The sequence below is a fragment of the Perissodus microlepis genome, chromosome 12, assembly GCF_051167445.1.
Source record: "Perissodus microlepis isolate ML-2025 ecotype Zambia chromosome 12, ASM5116744v1, whole genome shotgun sequence".
Lineage (NCBI taxonomy): Eukaryota > Metazoa > Chordata > Actinopteri > Cichliformes > Cichlidae > Perissodus > Perissodus microlepis.
The window spans coordinates 4,032,856-4,044,582 of record NC_140472.1 but is presented as its reverse complement, the minus strand read 5'-3'; the positions used below and the strand labels follow the sequence as shown (position 1 = coordinate 4,044,582).

Genomic DNA, 11,727 nt, shown 5'->3' with positions numbered 1-11,727 from the left:
GATTAATTGACACAGACAAATCTTTTGGAATGGACTTCTGGATCCTGTGTTTAAATGTGCACATCACATCATTTACTGTGAGCCAGCTCAACCGTCTTCAATGTAGGTTTCTCGCCTACTTTAATGTCCAATTAAAGTAGATGAAATCCAATTAGAGTCACAAATTAGAGTTACTAAGGCTGACTGTAATCGGATCCACAGTTTATGAAGTGAATGCATCATGTCACATCAGTAAGACTTGAAACTAGCAATGGGACATAAATTCTTCATAAACTGTTGAATTAGGTTATATATCACTTTACAGAAAGAACTTTTTTCCATGTAAATTTTACACAGATGTCATTTTGAATCTCTGCTGGCCTTAAGATATGAGGAAAGTTAAAGTTACTCCAGCTGTGGCGTCAATTTTCAGACGTCAGGCGTCAATTACCTTTTATCTTTTTTTAAGACACTGAGAGAAATATTCATCATGTGTTTATTTCGATAGCAGAAACATATATTTTTTTGTAATTACTGGTTGATTCTAAACAACAGGGCAGCTTCCGTATACTCTGTATAATGTGTTTAAATATGATTGAGCTTCTTTTAGTAGTAGAAAGGGATGTCATTCATGCAGAAGTCAGGTTGCAGGCTCTCAAAGGTGCAGTCAGATTGTGTCCATGGCACAGCGACCGCAGTGGCAACTCAAAGCCACAGGGTAGGTGACGATCGGGTCTACACCAGGTGGGCAGTCGGGAAGCTCAAATGTTTTATAGTACAGGTCCCGGTATGTGCACACATGCTGGTACACATTGCTGAATGGTATCTTGATGACAGGGTCCTAAAGGGAGGGGAAATGAAAACAGTGTCCTTACAAAAATGTTGTTATAATACTACAGAAGCAACTGTTTTTAAACAAGAAATTCACCTAAAATGTTAAATGAAGTTTCAAAGTCCTGGTTTTAGGCATAAAGTCTTACTGTTAAACTGTTGTGCATCACAGTGAGGGAAAGTTGATGCTTTCAATGAACCATGTGCCAACACAGTGCAGGGGAGCTACCGAAACGCTACTCCCACAGAAGTTGATTATCTTGTTAATAGTGTTACATCTTCAGTGCGTTCAAGTCTGCGTACTGTGCTCCTCAAATTTAGAACTAATGGACTCCCTGGTATAACTCACAAATGTACACCATAAAGTCGTCAAATATACTTTTGGTTCTGAGGGATTTTTAAAAGTGAAAGGGAGGCAGAGCCTTCAGCTTTCGGGGCCCTCTTCTGTGCAACCAGAGTCAGACACACTCTACTTTTAAGGCTTAAACCTTTTGGGTTTTTTTTCATAAAGCATATAGTTGGGCTGGATCAGGTGACTGAATCCTCCCTTAGTTACACTACAATAGGTCTAGCCTGCCGGAGGCTTCCCATGATGTGGTTTTATTAGGGCCCGAGCACTGAGAGTGCGAAGGCCCTATTGTATCTGCTCCGTTTCTTATTATTATTATTAGGGCCCGAGCACTGAAAGTGCGAAGGCCCTATTGTATCTGCTCTGTTTATTATTATTATTATTATTAGGGCCCGAGCACTGAGAGTGCGAGAGTGCGAACTTTTGCGAACTCCTCCTTGGGGTTTGATTTCATAACCTTCATATTTGGTCAGTGCCAACTACACACCTGGGCCATGTTAAATTGCGGAGCTTTTGAGTTTTCACAATACGGTGAGGCTGCGGCGAATTTCGATGACTCGCCATGAAAATCTTATTGACTCTTATTTTGTCATACATTTTCTGACCTTGACCAAAGTGAACACATATGATAAGGCTCCACCCCTGAACATATTTCAACTGCCATATTTGACATCAGGGACAGCGCCACCTAGTGGGAACAGGAAATGTCATGTTTTACACTTTGGGGTACAGTATTGTGATGGGTGACATCTGCAGCCTCAAATTTCTCCAGGAAAGCCTTAAGGAGTTGGTCTTGGGTTACAGTGAAAAGTGTGACTTTTCGCGAAAGGGTGTGACCCCAGCAGCATGTAAGCTTATAGGAGATATCAAGATGTACAAAAAAGTCTCTTGGAGCAATATCCCAAATCCAACAGGAAGTCAGCCATTTTAAAATGAATGTGTAATTTTGGCGACATTTTCCCCTCTTTTCAGGCACCGTACTTTGACGAACTCCTCCAAGGGATTTCATCAGATTGATGCGATCTCCTGTATGTGGCATCTAAAGACCTTTGTGATGTTAAATTGCGAAGCTTTTTACGTTCAGGGAAACGGCGTGGTCATGGCGGCACGTGGAGTTTCAATCACTCGCCAAAAAGCAGTAATCTGCTGTCACTCAAAAACACAATGTTCAATCTCTCCCAAAGGTCATAGGCGTGATGAGACTCGAGCTCGGAAATGTTTGTTATGCCATTTGTCATTAATGGTTAGAGCGCCACCTAGTGGGACGACTAACTAATCATGATTGAACGAGATGAAATGTTAGCTGGTGGTTAAAGGCATGAATTCCATCAATGTGATATCAGATCGGACGTGCTGGTTTTAGGTGTTGGGCGTGGCTCGACGCGCCGGGGGTGCGAGGGCCCTCATAACGCTGCTTGCAGCTTTAATTAGGGCCCGAGCACCGAGAGTGCGAAGGCCCTATTGTATCTGCTCCGTTTCTTATTATTATTATTATTAGGGCCCGAGCACTGACAGTGCGAAGGCCCTATTGTATCTGCTCTGTTTATTATTATTATTAGGGCCCGAGCACTGACAGTGCGAAGGCCCTATTGTATCTGCTCTGTTTATTATTATTATTATTATTATTATTATTATTATTATTATTTCGGCAAATGAATCGGCCTTTTGAGGGCCTAAACATGCTCAAAAACTCATGAAATTTTGCACACGCGTCAGGTCTGGTGAAAATTTACGTATTTTAATTTTCTCAGACATGGCCAGGGAAAATTGGCTCAGTAGCGCCACCTAGAAAAATGAAAAACGCGAGCCCCCGGTATGGGTATGACCTACATGTTTGAAAGTCGGTACACATATATAACTTTCAGAGTCGAACAAAAAAGTCTATTATGGCCATGTCCTAAACCCAACAGGAAGTCCGCCATTTTGGATTGAAGGTGACATTTTGGCTCTGATTTTACCGTTTCCATGCCTTGTACTTTAACGAACTCCTCCTTGGGATTTGGTCCTATAAACTTCAAATTTGGACAGTGCCAACTACACACCTGGGCCATGTTAAATTGCGGAGCTTTTGAGTTTTCACAATACGGTGACGCCGTGGCGCCGCGGCGAATTTCAATGACTCGCCATGAAAATCTTATTGCCTCTCATTCTGTCATACATTGTCCGAGCTGGACCAAAGAGTACACATATGATAAGGCTCCACCCCTGAACACATTTCAACTGCCATATTTGACATCGGGGACAGCGCCACCTAGTGGGAACAGAAAATGTCATGTTTTACACTTTGGGGTACAGTATTGTGATGGGTGACATCTGCAGCCTCAAATTTCTCCAGGAAAGCCTTAAGGAGTTGGTCTTGGGTTACAGTGAAAACTGTGACTTTTCGCGAAAGGGTGTGACCCCAGCAGCATGGCGAACTTTGATGTCTCGCCATGGAGAAACAAATTAGTATAACTCAATGAAATCCAAGCTGATCAGAACCAGACTTTACAGGTATGATGTCAGACCCGCCCTGAACAGATTGATGTGCCCATTGTCGGGAATACGCAGAGCGCCACCTAGTGGCAACAGGAAATGTCATGGCTTTCACTTTGTTGTACTGATTTTCACAGGTTCATCGTGGCCACCTCAAAAGCGGTGAATATCACCATCAGTGCCTCATGATGCTTCAGTGCGAAAATTGTGACTTTAAACTGAACGGCGCACCCTGGTGGCAGCGCAGTTCACCATGAAAGATGAAGTGGCTTTTGAGGGGCTTGGAAAGTTTATATAGGCTTTAAATTTGGCCCACACCTCCAATGTGATGAACGCTTTGTTGTTATGTAACCATTTTCCTTGAATAGCGCAAAATGGCTCCACAGCGCCCCCTACAAAATTTCAAAACCACAGCCCCTGCTTTGTGTTTTATCTATGAGTCTGAAACCTGGTAAGCTTATAGGAGATCTCAAGATGTACAAAAAAGTCTCTTGGAGCAATATCCCAAATCCAACAGGAAGTCAGCCATTTTAAAATGAATGTGTAATTTTGGCGACATTTTCCCCTCTTTTCAGGCACCGTACTTTGACGAACTCCTCCAAGGGATTTCATCAGATTGATGCGATCTCCAGTGTGTGGAATCTAAAGACCTTTGTGATGTTAAATTGCGAAGCTTTTTACATTCAGGGAAACGGGGTGGTCATGGCGGCACGTGGTTTCAGTCACTCGCCAAAAAGCAGTAATCTGCAGTCACTCAAAAACACAATGTTCAATCTCTCCCAAAGGTCATAGGCGTGATGAGACTCGAGCTCGGAAATGTTTGTTATGCCATTTGTCATTAATGGTTAGAGCGCCACCTAGTGGGACGACTATAATCATGATTGAACGAGATGAAATGTTAGCTGGTGGTTAAAGGCATGAATTCCATCAATGTGACATCAGATCGGACGTGGTGGTTGTAGATGTTGGGCGTGGCTCGACGTGCCAGGGTGCGAGGGCCCTCATAACGCTGCTTGCAGCTTTAATTAGGGCCCGAGCACTGACAGTGCGAAGGCCCTATTGTATCTGCTCTGTTTATTATTATTATTATTATTATTATTATTTCGGCAAATGAATCGGCCTTTTGAGGGCCTAAACATGCTCAAAAACTCATGAAATTTTGCACACGCATCAGGTCTGGTGAAAATTTACGTATTTTAATGTCCTCAGACATGGCCAGGGAAAATTGGCTCAGTAGCGCCACCTAGAAAAATGAAAAACGCGAGCCCCTGGTATGGGTATGACCTACATGTTTGAAAGTCGGTAGACATATATAACGTTCAGAGTCGAACAAAAAAGTCTATTATGGCCATGTCCTAAACCCAACAGGAAGTCCGCCATTTTGGATTGAAGGTGACATTTTGGCTCTGATTTTACCGTTTCCATGCCTTGTACTTTAACGAACTCCTCCTTGGGATTTGGTCCTATAAACTCCAAATTTGGACAGTGCCAACTACACACCTGGGCCATGTTAAATTGCGGAGCTTTTGAGTTTTCACAATACGGTGACGCCGTGGCGCCGCGGCGAATTTCAATGACTCGCCATGAAAATCTTATTGCCTCTCATTCTGTCATACATTGTCCGAGCTGGACCAAAGAGTACACATATGATAAGGCTCCACCCCTGAACACATTTCAACTGCCATATTTGACATCAGGGACAGCGCCACCTAGTGGGAACAGGAAATGTCATGTTTTACACTTTGGGGTACAGTATTGTGATGGATGACATCTGCAGCCTCAAATTTCTCCAGGAAAGCCTTAAGGAGTTGGTCTTGGGTTACAGTGAAAACTGTGACTTTTCGCAAAAGGGTGTGACCCCAGCAGCATGGCGAACTTTGATGTCTCGCCATGGAGAAACAAATTAGTATAACTCAATGAAATCCAAGCTAATCAGAACCAGACTTTACAGGTATGATGTCAGACCCGCCCTGAACAGATTGATGTGCCCATTGTCAGGAGTACGCAGAGCGCCACCTATTGGCAACAGGAAATGTCATGTCTTTCACTTTGTTGTACTGATTTTCACAGGTTCATCGTGGACACCTCAAAAGCGGTGAATATTAACATGGGTCCCTCGTGATGCTTCAGTGCAAAAATTGTGACTTTAAACTAAACGGCGCACCCTGGTGGCAGCGCAGTTCACCATGAAAGATGAAGTGGCTTTTGAGGGGCTTGGAAAGTTTATAGAGGCTTTAAATTTGGCCCACACCTCCAATGTGATGAACGCTTTGTTGTTATGTAACCATTTTCCGTGAATAGCGCAAAATGGCTCCACGGCGCCCCCTACAAAATTTCAAAACCACAGCCCCTGCTCTGTGTTTTATGTATGAGTCTGAAACCTGGTAAGCTTATAGGAGTTATTAGGATGTACAAAAAAGTCTCTTGGAGCAATATCCCAAATCCAACAGGAAGTCAGCCATTTTAAAATGAATGTGTAATTTTGGCGACATTTTCCCCTCTTTTCAGGCACCGTACTTTGACGAACTCCTCCAAGGGATTTCATCAGATTGATGCGATCTCCAGTGTGTGGAATCTAAAGACCTTTGTGATGTTAAATTGCGAAGCTTTTTACGTTCAGGGCAACGAGGTGGTCATGGCGGCACGTGGTTTCAGTCACTCGCCAAAAAGCAGTAATCTGCTGTCACTCAAAAACACAATGTTCAATCTCTCCCAAAGGTCATAGGCGTGATGAGACTCGAGCTCGGAAATGTTTGTTATGCCATTTGTCATTAATGGTTAGAGCGCCACCTAGTGGGACGACTAACTAATCATGATTGAATAAGATGAAATGTTAGCTGGTGGTTAAATGCATGAATTCCATCAATGTGACATCAGATCGGACGTGCTGGTTTCAGGTGTTGGGCGTGGCTCGACGCGCCGGGGGTGCGAGGGCCCTCATAACGCTGCTTGCAGCTTTAATTATTAGGGCCCGAGCACCGAGAGTGCGAAGGCCCTATTGTATCTGCTCCGTTTCTTATTATTATTATTATTATTAGGGCCCGAGCACTGACAGTGCGAAGGCCCTATTGTATCTGCTCTGTTTATTATTAGGGCCCGAGCACTGACAGTGCGAAGGCCCTATTGTATCTGCTCTGTTTATTATTATTATTATTTATTATTATTATTATTATTATTATTATTATTATTATTATTATTATTATTTCGGCAAATGAATCGGCCTTTTGAGGGCCTAAACATGCTCAAAAACTCATGAAATTTTGCACACGCGTCAGGTCTGGTGAAAATTTACGTATTTTAATGTTCTCAGACATGGCCAGGGAAAATTGGCTCAGTAGCGCCACCTAGAAAAATGAAAAACGCGAGCCCCCAGTATGGGTATGACCTACATGTTTGAAAGTCGGTACACATATATAACGTTCAGAGTCGAACAAAAAAGTCTATTATGGCCATGTCCTAAACCCAACAGGAAGTCCGCCATTTTGGATTGAAGGTGACATTTTGGCTCTGATTTTACCGTTTCCATGCCTTGTACTTTAACGAACTCCTCCTTGGGATTTGGTCCTATAAACTTCAAATTTGGACAGTGCCAACTACACACCTGGGCCATGTTAAATTGCGGAGCTTTTGAGTTTTCACAATACGGTGACGCCGTGGCGCCGCGGCGAATTTCAATGACTCGCCATGAAAATCTTATTGCCTCTCATTCTGTCATACATTGTCCGAACTGGACCAAAGAGTACACATATGATAAGGCTCAACCCCTGAACACATTTCAACTGCCATATTTGACATCAGGGACAGCGCCACCTAGTGGGAACAGGAAATGTCATGTTTTACACTTTGGGGTACAGTATTGTGATGGGTGACATCTGCAGCCTCAAATTTCTCCAGGAAAGCCTTAAGGAGTTGGTCTTGGGTTACAGTGAAAACTGTGACTTTTCGCGAAAGGGTGTGACCCCAGCAGCATGGCGAACTTTGATGTCTCGCCATGGAGAAACAAATTAGTATAACTCAATGAAATCCAAGCTGATCAGAACCAGACTTTACAGGTATGATGTCAGACCCGCCCTGAACAGATTGATGTGCCCATTGTCGGGAATACGCAGAGCGCCACCTAGTGGCAACAGGAAATGTCATGGCTTTCACTTTGTTGTACTGATTTTCACAGGTTCATCGTGGCCACCTCAAAAGCGGTGAATATCACCATCAGTGCCTCATGATGCTTCAGTGCGAAAATTGTGAGTTTAAACTGAACGGCGCACCCTGGTGGGAAGGCGGTTGACCATGAAAAATGAAGTGGCTTTTGAGGGGCTTGGAAAGTTTATATAGGCTTTAAATTTGGCCCACACCTCCAATGTGATGAACGCATTGTTGTTATGTAACCATTTTCCTTGAATAGCGCAAAATGGCTCCACAGCGCCCCCTACAAAATTTCAAAACCACAGCCCCTGCTCTGTGTTTTATCTATGAGTCTGAAACCTGGTAAGCTTATAGGAGATATCAAGATGTACAAAAAAGTCTCTTGGAGCAATATCCCAAATCCAACAGGAAGTCAGCCATTTTAAAATTAATGTGTAATTTTGGCGACATTTTCCCCTCTTTTCAGGCACCGTACTTTGACGAACTCCTCCAAGGGATTTCATCAGATTGATGCGATTTCTTGTATGTGGCATCTAAAGACCTTTGTGATGTTAAATTGCGAAGCTTTTTACGTTCAGGGAAACGGCGTGGTCATGGTGGCACGTGGAGTTTCAATCACTCGCCAAAAAGCAGTAATCTGCTGTCACTCAAAAACACAATGTTCAATCTCTCCCAAAGGTCGTAGACGTGATGAGACTCAAGCTCGGAAATGTTTGTTATGCCATTTGTCAGTAATGGTTAGAGCGCCACCTAGTGGGGCGACTATAATCATGATTGAATGAGATGAAATGTTAGCTGGTGGTTAAATGCATGAATTCCATCAATGTGACATCAGATCGGATGTGCTGGTTTTAGGTGTTGGGCGTGGCTCGACGCGCCGGGGGTGCGAGGGCCCTCATAACGCTGCTTGCAGCTTTAATTATTATTATTATTATTATTATTATTATTATTATTTCGGCAAATGAATCGGCCTTTTGAGGGCCTAAACATGCTCAAAAACTCATGAAATTTTGCACACGCGTCAGGTCTGGTGAAAAATTACGTATTTTAATGTCCTCAGACATGGCCAGGGAAAATTGGCTCAGTAGCGCCACCTAGAAAAATGAAAAACGCGAGCCCCCGGTATGGGTATGACCTACATGTTTGAAAGTCGGTACACATATATAACGTTCAGAGTCGAACAAAAAAGTCTATTATGGCCATGTCCTAAACCCAACAGGAAGTCCGCCATTTTGGATTGAAGGTGACATTTTGGCTCTGATTTTACCGTTTCCATGCCTTGTACTTTAACGAACTCCTCCTTGGGATTTGGTCCTATAAACTTCAAATTTGGACAGTGCCAACTACACACCTGGGCCATGTTAAATTGCGGAGCTTTTGAGTTTTCACAATACGGTGACGCCGTGGCGCCGCGGCGAATTTCGATGACTCGCCATGAAAATCTTATTGCCTCTCATTCTGTCATACATTGTCCGATCTGGACCAAAGAGTACACATATGATAAGGCTCCACCCCTGAACACATTTCAACTGCCATATTTGACATCAGGGACAGCGCCACCTAGTGGGAACAGGAAATGTCATGTTTTACACTTTGGGGTACAGTATTGTGATGGGTGACATCTGCAGCCTCAAATTTCTCCAGGAAAGCCTTAAGGAGTTGGTCTTGGGTTACAGTGAAAATTGTAACTTTTCGCGAAAGGGTGTGACCGCAGCAGCATGGCGAACTTTGATGTCTCGCCATGGAGAAACAAATTAGTATAACTCAATGAAATCCAAGCTGATCAGAACCAGACTTTACAGGTATGATGTCAGACCCGCCCTGAACAGATTGATGTGCCCATTGTCAGGAATACGCAGAGCGCCACCTAGTGGCAACAGGGAATGTCATGGCTTTCACTTTGTTGTACTGATTTTCACAGGTTCATCGTGGCCACCTCAAAAGCGGTGAATATCACCATCAGTGCCTCATGAAGCTTCAGTGTGAAAATTGTGACTTTAAACTGAACGGCGCACCCTGGTGGGAAGGCGGTTGACCATGAAAAATGAAGTGGCTTTTGAGGGGCTTGGAAAGTTTATAGAGGCTTTAAATTTGGCCCACACCTCCAATGTGATGAACGCTTTGTTGTTATGTAACCATTTTCCTTGAATAGCGCAAAATGGCTCCACAGCGCCCCCTACAAAATTTCAAAACCACAGCCCCTGCTCTGTGTTTTATCTATGAGTCTGAAACCTGGTAAGCTTATAGGAGATATCAAGATGTACAAAAAAGTCTCTTGGAGCAATATCCCAAATCCAACAGGAAGTCAGCCATTTTAAAATGAATGTGTAATTTTGGCAACATTTTCCCCTTTTTTCAGGCACCGTACTTTGACGAACTCCTCCAAGGGATTTCATCAGATTGATGCGATCTCCTGTATGTGGCATCTAAAGACCTTTGTGATGTTAAATTGCGAAGCTTTTTACCTTCAGGGAAACGGCGTGGTCATGGCGGCACGTGGAGTTTCAATCACTCGCCAAAAAGCAGTAATCTGCTGTCACTCAAAAACACAATGTTCAATCTCTCCCAAAGGTCGTAGACGTGATGAGACTCAAGCTCGGAAATGTTTGTTATGCCATTTGTCAGTAATGGTTAGAGCGCCACCTAGTGGGGCGACTATAATCATGATTGAACGAGATGAAATGTTAGCTGGTGGTTAAATGCATGAATTCCATCAATGTGACATCAGATCGGAGGTGCTGGTTTCAGGTGTTGGGCGTGACTCGACCCGCCGGGGGTGCGAGGGCCCTCATAACGCTGCTTGCAGCTTTAATTATTATTATTTCGGCAAATGAATCGGCCTTTTGAGGGCCTAAACATGCTCAAAAACTCATGAAATTTTGCACACGCGTCAGGTCTGGTGAAAATTTACGTATTTTAATGTCCTCAGACATGGCCAGGGAAAATTAGCTCAGTAGCGCCACCTAGAAAAATTAAAAACGCGAGCCCCCGGTATGGGTATGACCTACATGTTTGAAAGTCGGTACACATATATAACGTTCAGAGTCGAACAAAAAAGTCTATTATGGCCATGTCTTAAACCCAACAGGAAGTCCGCCATTTTGGATTGAAGGTGACATTTTGGCTCTGATTTTACCGTTTCCATGCCTTGTACTTTAACGAACTCCTCCTTGGGATTTGGTCCTATGAACTTCAAATTTGGACAGTGCCAACTACACACCTGGGCCATGTTAAATTGCGGAGCTTTTGAGTTTTCACAATACCGTGAGGCCGTGGCGCCACGGCGAATTTCGATGACTCGCCATGAAAATCTTATTGCCTCTCATTCTGTCATACATTGTCTGATCTGGACCAAAGAGCACACATATGATAAGGCTTCACCCCTGAACATATTTCACCTGCCATATTTGACATCAAGGACAGCGCCACCTAGTGGGAACAGGAAATGTCATGTTTTACACTTTGGGGCACAGTATTGTGATGGGTGACATCTGCAGCCTCAAATTTCTCCAGGAAACCCTTAAGGAGTTGGTCTTGGGTTACAGTGAAAACTGTGACTTTTCGCGAAAGGGTGTGACCCCAGCAGCATGGCGAACTTTGATGTCTCGCCATGAAGAAACAAATTAGTATAACTCAATGAAATCCAAGCTGATCAGAACCAGACTTTACAGGTATGATGTCAGACCCGCCCTGAACAGATTGATGTGCCCATTGTCAGGAATACGCAGAGCGCCACCTAGTGGCAACAGGGAATGTCATGTCTTTCACTTTGTTGTACTGATTTTCACAGGTTCATCGTGGACACCTCAAAAGCGGTGAATATTAACATGGGTCCCTCATGATGCTTCAGTGAGAAAATTGTGACTTTAAACTGAACGGCGCACCCTGGTGGCAGCGCAGTTCACCATGAAAGATGAAGTGGCTTTTGAGGGGCTTGGAAAGTTTATAGA

General features: G+C 43.7%; 1 pseudogene; it reads right to left on the bottom strand.

Moving 5' to 3' along the window:
- Nucleotides 1-585: 585 nt before the first annotated feature.
- On the bottom strand, nucleotides 586-1,655 carry LOC146375644 (gonadotropin subunit beta-2 pseudogene; annotated as a pseudogene).
- Nucleotides 1,656-11,727: the final 10,072 nt, after the last annotated feature.